The sequence below is a fragment of the Bactrocera neohumeralis genome, unplaced genomic scaffold (genome assembly GCF_024586455.1).
Source record: "Bactrocera neohumeralis isolate Rockhampton unplaced genomic scaffold, APGP_CSIRO_Bneo_wtdbg2-racon-allhic-juicebox.fasta_v2 ctg2843, whole genome shotgun sequence".
NCBI classification, from domain to species: domain Eukaryota; kingdom Metazoa; phylum Arthropoda; class Insecta; order Diptera; family Tephritidae; genus Bactrocera; species Bactrocera neohumeralis.
Genome location: NW_026090383.1, coordinates 6,374 through 17,064, shown reverse-complemented (window position 1 = coordinate 17,064; position 10,691 = coordinate 6,374). Strand labels below are relative to the sequence as shown.

The window sequence follows — 10,691 nt, the reverse complement described above, 5'->3', positions numbered from 1 at the left end:
TTTTAATAAAGAGTCACCAAAACAAGATCCTCAAATTATTAAAAAAAAAAAAAGAATAAATAATGTAAATAAAAACCGTCAAGAAAAAGACATTGACACAAACTTTGTAAACGCAGAAGTTTCTAGGAAGAGATTAGATAAACTTAGCAATCCATACAAAAAAGTTAGTCTTATTAAAACTGAAGAAGATGGCGAACATCATATTGTAAAGATTAAAAGTCAAAATGTAAGAAAATATAAAATCCAATTTAAAAGAAAACCAACTAAAACTAAATCTAAGAATTGAAAATTATATCTTATCAATCTTATCATTCCTTTTCACTTATTCATTATTACTTAATCATTTTTATATGCTAAAAACATCTTTAAATATTGTTAAAATTCTATTTAAAAACTTTAACTTGTAAACAAAGAAAAATTGCAATGAGGACATTGCATTATTTTAAGATGGGAGGAGTGACATATCCTAATGTTTCATTGGAGACTTTTGCCAGCAAAAGCATCGAATGCATCATTGCCAACATGCTTCAATTCAGCATTTTCGCCATTGAAAGCGGTCCCGCACATTAAGCGGCACCATTTGTAAAATCGCGTTTGTCACGTCACACTCTCATTTCATCATCCGACTCGAGAAGTCATAACTGTTGGTCTTCACTCAAAGTATTGTTTAATGTAATTTAAAGCTATTCTAATAAAACCTAATTTTGTTAATAAAAAATATTACTTACATATGTATGTACATACATTCAAAATAACAAGTGTCGCACGCTTCTTTCGCATCTCCGTTGTCACGGTCAACCAATGGCCGAAACTGGCGTTTTGTCAAAGAGTCAAGTGCTGAACACATTGAACGCGAATACACACGTTCTTATGGACACAGTTATATAGTTGGGAAGCTGTCTCAATAAATGTGTCACTAAGAACGTGTTTATTCTAATATTTGACAAATGTCGCTTGCAGTCTGTCGTGCTCATTGTGTTCAGCACTTGTGTGATGATAGAAAATCCAAGCTGTGCCGAAAAAAATAAACGAATGGCCGCCTATTGACCGCTTCCCTTGACGCTGTAACAGCTTCGCCTACAAACTAGAGTAAATATGTATGAGCTTGCATACATATCGACGCAGATTTTTGCGAGTCACGGAAAAATATTTTAGACAAATATTGTAAATCGACAACGGCTATGTTGCCACTTTTGTCACTTCATTCTGTGAAGAAGCATCAGAAAGTTGTTCAATTTATGATTTTTAGCTTTTGCCATCGTTGCGAAAAGACACTTGTAGGCAAAGGCATGCTCGGGGAGATGTTACGGCGTCTGTTTTTATGAATGAAGCGAGGTCGCTTGTGGAATTTGCGCCTGCGTTTATGAATGAAATCGTTTTTGTTGTAAGATTTACTACATTTGTTCTTCGCCAATTCGGCTGCCATATTGGCTTGCCATGCTTATGCTATTTAGGCAATTGTTGTTTTTGTAGAACAATGCTTCAATTTTTTGTTGGTGTCATATTCACATGTGTACGCATATATATGTTTGTATGCTTGTGCATTAGTTGTTCGGAAATGTATACAAATATGTATACAGATTAATGCGCGCACATGTAATAAATGTATTGATAAGTGATAAAATCATGATTTGAATTTCCGAACGCGCACATGCGAATACATACTATGTGCATTCATATGAGCAAATAATAAGATTAATATGATAGACGATGTATTTATAGTATATTGTTGTGATAAATTCAAAAGAAATATATATTATAACATAAAATATTTATTAGTATAGTATATTATGTAAAAATTAAATAAAATTATTAGATATGCAAGTCGAAATTGGCTCTAAATATTACTATGCATGCATTCATACAAAATTATACTCATATTATAATTATGTTTACATGTGAATATTGAATTGCGGACGGCAAAACTCAAAAGCATACATTCATACTTATGTACATACATATGTATGTATAGCATACATTGCACATACAAGCGATTGCCTGGTTGAAAGCAAAAATCTAAACAAGCAAAACGAAATTCTTTATATGTATTCGTTGGGAGTGTAATCATGGGCATGCATACATATGTATATTTACATTCTTTGTGTGAGAGGTGTGTTTTGTACAAATTTTTCGCTGTTATGGGCATGCATATTTATCTCTATTCATCTTCTCTGATTGGGCATATATGCCATCTCATCATATGCCGTAAATACATATATTCATTTCTCTTCATATTCTTTGTTGTATATGTGGAGAACTGTTAAAAATGTTAACATTTTACAGCGTGACTTCTATAGCTGTGAGGTGAATTCCTTCCATAAATCTAACAAATGTTCGCTGTCGAACCTACAACTTCTCTATGTTTTTATGTTCTTTGACCAGAGCAGGTATATTTATAAATATATGTTATCTGGTACAACCTCGAATCTTATGAACGGTCGACGCCCAACTCAGTATGCAATTCAAATGTCACCAAAACTAGTTTTATATAGATGTTGCATACTTTTAAGCGCATCTGTTTGGTGAGCTGCTTAAACTTACTATCGCCTTCCTACAGTGTCGCTCAAATATTCTAGGTTTCAGTATCACTTATAAAAGTTACAAACAAACATACATACATACATACATACTAGTGAAGCTTATAAAAGCGTATTAAAACGCGCGCGAGTTACCAGTTTTGTGTAGGTGCCTCTTTCTTTATTCAATTAAAAATCAGTTTTGTGTAAGTTCCTTTTCCTTTATTCAAACAAAATCTAGAAATGCTGTGCCGTTGCTTCCTTCCGTTTCGGATCAAAGTTCACGCTCGAATAATATTAGAAAAATAGCCGCTTCGCGATTCTATCTAAAAAAAATAGCTGCTTCGCGATTCTCTGTAAAAAATAGCCACTTCGCGATTCTCTCTAAACAAATAGATGCTTAGTGATTCGCACTTCTCTTCTCCTAAACTCTCAGCATCTGTACAAATAGGGTAGAGAAGGTAAATCCTCCCCCCTAAGTACTGAGTGAGGTCCGGAATGGTGACACATCTGACGGTATGAACAAAGGTGTCTTCCTTAAAACGTGACCCTTCTCTAGTCTAGATTTAGTATGGTTGGTAGTTTTTTCGATTTATATAACATGAATAAGTATAGGATGGAGTCATATGTAGAAGCTCACGCAAGTGAGGAAAGTTCTCTGATCGCCATTCACTTGGGAGTGGCCAGCAACGTTTCTTTTACATATGACTCAAGCAGCTCACTACTTCCGGTCTTTGACCAAGTATCCTCTGGGTAGCCTAAGAACGTCCGTTTGAAGGCGAGCTAAAGTGAGAAGGCGAAACATCCCCTCCGCAGGGTTGTGCGTTGGGTTTGGGACCCGCCACGTAAAAAATCTTACCAATGAAAATTAGCAGTCAGCCTCGGATGAGAGACACCCCTTTTGATGACGACCATACAAACGAAATAAAGACTACGAATTGAGGGCATGCACCTGGAATGTCCGGTCCCTTAATTGGGAAGGTGCCGCTGCCCAGCTGGTTGATGTCCTCGTAAAAAGAAAGGCTGACATCACCGCCGTCTAAGAAATGCGATGGACCGGACAAGGGCAGAGACGAGTAGGTCCTTGTGACATTTACTACAGTGGCAATATAAAGGAGCGCAGGTTTGGTGTAGGATTCGTGGTGGGAGAGAGACTCCGTCGCCGAGTACTATCATTCACTCCGGTGAATGAACGTCTAGCCACAATCCGCATCAAAGCGAGGTTCTTCAACATATCGATGATTTGCGCCCACGCCCCTTTGGAAGAGAAGGACAATGTTACCAAAGATGTCTTTTATGAGTGCTTGGAGCGCACTTATGAGAGCTGCCCCCGCCACGATGTCAAAATCGTGCTTGGCGACTTTAACGCCAGGGTGGGTAAAGAAAGTATCTTTGGCACTACGGTCGGTACATTCAGCCTCCACGACGAAACATCCCCAAATGGGTTGAGGCTGATCGACTTCGCCGGGGCCCGAAATATGATTATCTGTACTGCTAGATTCCAGCGTAAAAAAATTCATCAAGCTACCTGGCTGTCTCCGGATCGAAAAACTGCCAACCAGATCGATCATGTTGTGATAGACGGAAGACACGTTTCCAGTGTTTTAGATGTGCGTGCGCTCCGAGGTCTTAACATCGACTCGGACCACTATCTTGTTGCAGCCAAGATACGCACCCGCTTCTGTGCTGCAAAAAGCCCACGTCAAAAAACACAAAGAAGGTTCGATGTCGAGAAACTGCAATCACAACAGACAGCCGAACGATTTTCTACTCGACTTGCATTCCTGCTCTCTGAGAGCACTCGTCAACAATTCGGCATAAGGGAACTGTGGGATGGTATTTCAAACTGCTTACGTACAGCTGCAGCCGAAACCATTGGTTTTCGGAAAGCGCAAAAGAACAGTTGGTACGACGAGGAGTGCCGTGTCGCAGCGGAGAGAAAACAGACTGCCTACCTCGCAACGTTACGATCGACCACAACACGTGCGGGATGGGATAGATACCGAGAGTTGAAGAGGGAAGCGAGACGCATTTGCAGACAGAAAAAGAAAGAGGTCGAAATGCGACAGGGGTAATGCTCGAAAAATCTGCGAACAAATGCGGCGACTTACAGAAGGTTTCAAAACCGGAGCATACTCTTGTAGAACCCCCAAAGGTGATCTAGTCACCGATGCCCAGAGCATACTTAAATTATGGAGGGAACACTTCTCCAGCCTGCTGAATGGCAGTGAACGCACAACGCCAGGAGAAGGCGAACTCGATTCCCCAATCGATGACGATGGAGCAGACGTTCCATTGCCCGACCATGAAGAAGTTCGAATAGCAATTGCTCGCCTGAAGAACAACAAAGCGGCAGGGGCCGACGGATTGCCGGCCGAGCTATTCAAACACGGCGGCGAAGAACTGACAAGGAGCATGCATCAGCTTCTTTGTAAAATATGGTCGGACGAAAGCATGCGCAACGATTGGAATTTAAGTGTGCTATGCCCAATCCATAAAAGAAGAGACCCCACAATCTGCGCCAACTACAGTGTGATAAGCCTCCTCAACATCGCATATAAGGTTCTATCGAGCGTATTGTGTGAAAGATTAAAGCCCACCGTCAACAAACTGATTGGCCTTTATCAGTGTGGCTTTAGACCTGGCAAATCAACAACCGACCAGATATTCACCATGCGCCAAATCTTGGAAAAGACCCGTGAAAGGAAATCGCCGATTTCAAAGCAGGTACAATCTTTTATAAGAGTGTACAGCTGCTGGCGTATGCCGATGATATTGATATCATCGGTCTTAACACCCGCGCCGTTAGTTCTGCTTTCTCCAGACTGGACAAGGAAGCAAAACAAATGGGTCTGGCAGTGAACGAGGGCAAGACGAAATATCTCCTGTCATCAAACAAACAGTCGTCGCGCTCGCGACTTGGCACTCACGTCACTGTTGACAGTCATACTTTGAAGTTGTAGATAATTTCGTATATCTTGGAACCAGCGTAAACACCACCAACAATGTCAGCCTAGAAATTCAACGCAGGATAACTCTTCCCAACAGGTGCTAATTCGGACTGAGTAGGCAATTGAGAAGCAAAGTCCTCTCTCGACAAACAAAAACCAAACTCTATAAGTCACTCATAATTCCCGTCCTGCTATATGGTGCAGAGTCTTGGACGATGTCAACAACGGATGAGTCGACGTTGCGAGTTTTCGAGAGAAAAGCTCTGCGAAAGATTTATGGTCCTTTGCGCGTTAGCCACGGCGAATATCGCATTCGATGGAACGATGAGCTGTACGAGATATACGACGACATCGACATAGTTCAGCGAATTAAAAGACAGCGGCTACGCTGGCTAGGTCATGTTGTCCGGATGGACGAAAACACTCCAGCTCTGAAAGTATTCGACGCAGTTGCGTTCATCGCTTCTTCTATAAATACAGTGTTTATAACTATTATATTACTTATCATTCCGACTTTTGTATATTGTAAGATAAATACATTTTTTTTCTTTTTTTTTTGTTAACATTTAAATGGACTGAGCTTCTTGTTTCTTTATTCTTCTTTTAATTTTTGATTTGTGAATCTTCTGATTTTTGGTTGTGATAAAGGTTGCACCTTTATCTTGTAGTACTTGATGCTTTGTGAATCTTGGTGTAAGCTTATTTCTTCTATTTTGTTTTCTAAATATTACATCATTATTTTCTAGCCTTTTCGGATCATGTCTGTCGTTATTCAACTTATTGCTTTTAATTTTCATTTTTCTTTCAACTTTATCTTTAATCTCGGGATATATTACTCTCTGAAAATCATTAAGTTTTTGTATATAGTCATGTTCGTTGCAAAGGTCGTCTGTTTGTTAAATAAATGTGGTCTACCGAAAAAAATCTCATATGGAGTGTATTTAGTGGTAGAATGGATAGCATTACTATATGTAGTAAACGTTTTTGTAAGAATATCATTATGGTCACAATCCAATTTTTTCTCCTTTTTTTTATTTATTATAATGCGATAAATTTCTGTTAAGGAGGAATGTAACCTCTCAACTGGTGAATTGCTAGATGATTGTTGGAAAGACGTGAAATGTATTTGAATATTATATTGTTGGCAGAAGTCTTTAAATATTTTTCCTGAAAACTCAGCGCCTTGATCGCAGATAAGTTTTTTAGGAGTACCGAAGAGTACAAAGAAAGTTCTCATGGCTTTAATTATGTTCAGACCATCCCTTGCTGGAATGGTATATCCAGCTGCTAATTTTGAAAATTTGTCTATAATTGTTAAAATTATTTTGCCATTGATGCTGTATAAGTCGATGTGTAATATTTGCATAGGAAAATCTGGGATTTCTGTTTCTTGATAAGGTAGTTTTTGTGACTGTTTATCGTATTTTAAGGTTTGACAAATAGTATCACAACTATTAATTAATCGGGAGGTTTGAGTTTTAAGTTGTGGAGAATATATCTCCCTCTTTAAATGAGCTACCGTTTCGTCTATGCCTCTATAGTTGCTGTTTATATGATAATTTTGTATTTCGATAATTAATTCTTCAATATTTTCAATGTCTTTCAGTATTGTAATAGCTCTTACAATTTTGTAAAGATTTGTTGGTAAGAAAAATTCTTTTAATACATCTTGAATGATATTGAAAATTTCATCTGCAGCAAAAATAGCGTATAGTATTTTATTTGGTTTTATTATTGTTTTCAATATTTCTGTTATTTTTTTATTATCAAATTAACTATCCGTGACCACTCTTCTGATTTTATTTTTGAAATGAGTTGGAGTTATTATTTGAGAATCTGTATGGATTCTAAATATAATTTGAATATAGTATTCATTAATTGGCTTATTTACGGTCAAAATTGTGTTTGTCTTTTCATTACAATTATTTGTTATACAAATGTTGGTGTGTACTTCCGGTGAAATGCGACTAAGTGAATCTGCTACTACATTTTCAGAACCTTTTTTATATGAGATTTAATAATCATATTCTAAAAGTTGCAGTTTCCACCGAACCAATTTAGAATTAGGTTCTTTAAAATTCATTAGCCACATTAGTGGTTTGTGATCGGTATTAATTTTAAACTTTTGGACATGTAGCTAAGGACGGAAATACTTAGAAGCCCATATAATGGCTGACATTTCTTTTTCAATGGTTGAATACTTTAATTCAGCATCTGTAAGTGTGCGACTAGCAAATGATACTGGTTTTTCATTATTAGATGTGCCTTGGGAAAGGACTGCTCCTAGTGCCACATTACTTGCGTCTGTCGTAAGAGTGAAGGGTTTTGAAAAATTCGGATATTCTAACAATGGATGGTTTTTACAATCTTCAAATGCGGATAAGAATTCTTTGCCAATTTTGATTGCATCTTTACCTTTTAATTGTTGAGTTAGGGGTTTAGTAATCGTAGCGAAATCTTTAATGAATTTTCTATAGTATCCAAGCAAACCTAAAAATTATTTTATTTGTTGTCTGGTCTTTGGAAGGGGAAATGATTTTATAGCACTAATCTTTTTTGGATTTGGTTTGATTCCTGTGTCCGTAACTATGTGACTTAAATACTCGATTTCCTTTCTCAAAAATTCAGATTTTGCAGGTTACAGTTTAAGGTTAGCATTATTTAATTTTTTACAGGCTGCTTTTAAATCTTTAATATGTTCCTGTAGAGATGCCGAGAATATTATTATATCGTCTAGATATATAAGACAACATTTGCCATTCAGGTCGGCCAAAACATTATCCATAACGCTTTGGAAAGTCGCTGGGGCATTTGTAAGTCCAAATGGCATTCTTACAAACTCAAAGGGTCCTCCTTCTGTGGAAAATGCCATCTTGTTTGTATCTTTCGGATGCATCTCGAGTTGGTAATAACCGCTAGCTAAATCTAATGCTGTGAAGTATTTAGCCCTGCCAATTCTATCTAAGGCATCGTTGATGTTAGGCATAGGATATTTGTCTTTAATAGTTTTCTCATTTAGTTTGCGATAATCTACCACTAACCGCCATTTTTTTGTATTTGAAGCGTCCATTCTTTTTGATACTAGGAACGTTGGAGCACTCCATGGAGAATAACTATGTCTAATTATATTTTGTTCCAGCAGGTTATCGATTTGTTTCCTAATTTCTTGTCTTTCCTTTTGGCTATAACGAAATGGTTTAGTGTGAATGGGAATTTCGTCCGTGGTTCTAATCCTGTGCTTGATTAAGTTAGTGAAAGGTAATTTATTTCCATCTTTGAAAAAAAGCATCGGAAATTCTAAGCAGAGTTTTTCGAGTTGAGTAATTTCCTCATTATTAAGGTGCTGAGTTCGTATATAAGTTTTAAAATCCTGACTATCGAATGTCGTTTCGTTATTTTTTTTTTGCATTAAGTTGACTTCAAAATAATCTTGTTTCTTGCAGTTTTGTACTTCTAAATATGTATCTAAGCAGAATTGTTTGTCTTGGCTTGAAAAATTATGAACTTCAATATAACTAAGATTATTTTCGGCAGTATAAAGTCCACCTGATATTACAATGTCTTCGGAAATAGTTGTGGTTTCAAACAAGAAAATTCCGTCTGTGACGTTTACTGGTAGCTGAATAATCTTTTTTGATTCCTCTTCAATTGCATATATGGCCGAATTTGATTTCTCTTCTAGCTCTATATTTTTGATTTTCGAAGTTTTTGTTTCAAGTATCTTTAATGGAATGTTTATAATAGCTTTTATTGAAGTTATACTTCTTATACGACTTCGGAAAAGGTTGCGATAGATTCAGGTTGCGCAACCTTGCTCAATATGAATCTACGCAACCTTGCTCAATATGAATCTACGCAACCCCTTGCTCAATATGAATCTACGCAACCTTATCTGCGAAGATGTTCGAGCAGCAAGCGAAGCGATGACAATCGGCGATCGTTTGTTCGTTTCTTTCGGCACAGCTCGGCCTTTCTACCAAAAACACAATGTTGCCATGCTTATGCTGTTGTTGTTTTTGTAGAACAATGTTTCAATTTTTGGTTGGTGACATATTCAATTAAAAATAAATTCTGTTGAGATTCGAACCTACGTGCTCGTCGTCACTTCTGAAGCGCTTACCACCTAGACCACCATTGACACTTGAATTGCGTTGTCCTAATTATGGTTTGGTTATCCACGAAAGAAATATACAATGGATCGCCGATTGTTACCTCTTTCCTTGCTGGTAATGGTGATACATATGCGCAGTATGTTTGTATGCTTGTTCATTATTGAAGTTATACTCCTTTTTCTTTCCTTTGTCTTTCATTTCTGCGAATTCTCAACTATTTTATGTGCCCTTTTGTTGAAATACCCTGCGTTGGTCCATTTTTTGGAAATCGACCCGCGGTGACGAAGTATTTTCGTTTTATCTGACAGGGTGAGGTTAAGAAGTTCATTTCTAATTTTGTCTTGTGTCATATTAGAAATGATGTTTCTTCGAAAATCGTTCGCTTACAACGGATAAAACGACTTCTGAGTGGTGATTTTAATGAATGAATTCCTTTTGCTTGAAACGCTCTGCGTTGGCCGTTGAAAAGTTAAGACTATACTTTTCAGGATCATTCATTTCTTCAAAGAAATTAATGACCTTTAGAAATATGCATATTTGCATTATTTCGTTGTCATTTCCATATTCGTAGCAATTGAAGTTCTATGGCATAAGTAAAGTAATGGCCGCCGATTGTCACCCCTTGCCGCTGTAGCAGCTTCGCCTACAAACATGCGTAAATATGTATGTATGTATACGTGTGATCGTGAATACATATCGACGCAGATTCTTGCGAGAAGCACCAGAAAGTTGTGCAATTTATGATTTTTAGCTTTTGCCATCGTCGCGAAAAGACGACTTGTTAGCAAAGGCATGCTTGGGGAGATAATAAATTATAGTAAATTTATAAAATGTGAATTTAAGTTTTCTAATTTTCTTTCATACAAAATGATATGCATTTCTTGGAATATCACTAAGAAGTATAACTTCATCCGCGCGTAGGGACTCCACGCACCTTTTTTTTTTCTTGCAATATACGAGGGCTGTCTGATAAATAACCGACCTCAACGTGAAGCTAGCGGCACATCTGAAAAAAAAATTTCTACTTCAAAGTGTGCATATTATAATAGCTACTCGCCAAAATTTCAGAAATTTATCTTGCGCAATTATCTGTTGACAGTCGTTTTTGTGAG

The 10,691-nt window shown here is 37.3% G+C and overlaps 1 pseudogene; it reads left to right on the top strand.

The window, feature by feature from the left end:
• The first annotated feature begins 9,850 nt into the window (after positions 1-9,850).
• On the top strand, positions 9,851-9,992 carry LOC126766898 (small nucleolar RNA U3; annotated as a pseudogene).
• The last annotated feature ends 699 nt before the right edge of the window (positions 9,993-10,691 follow it).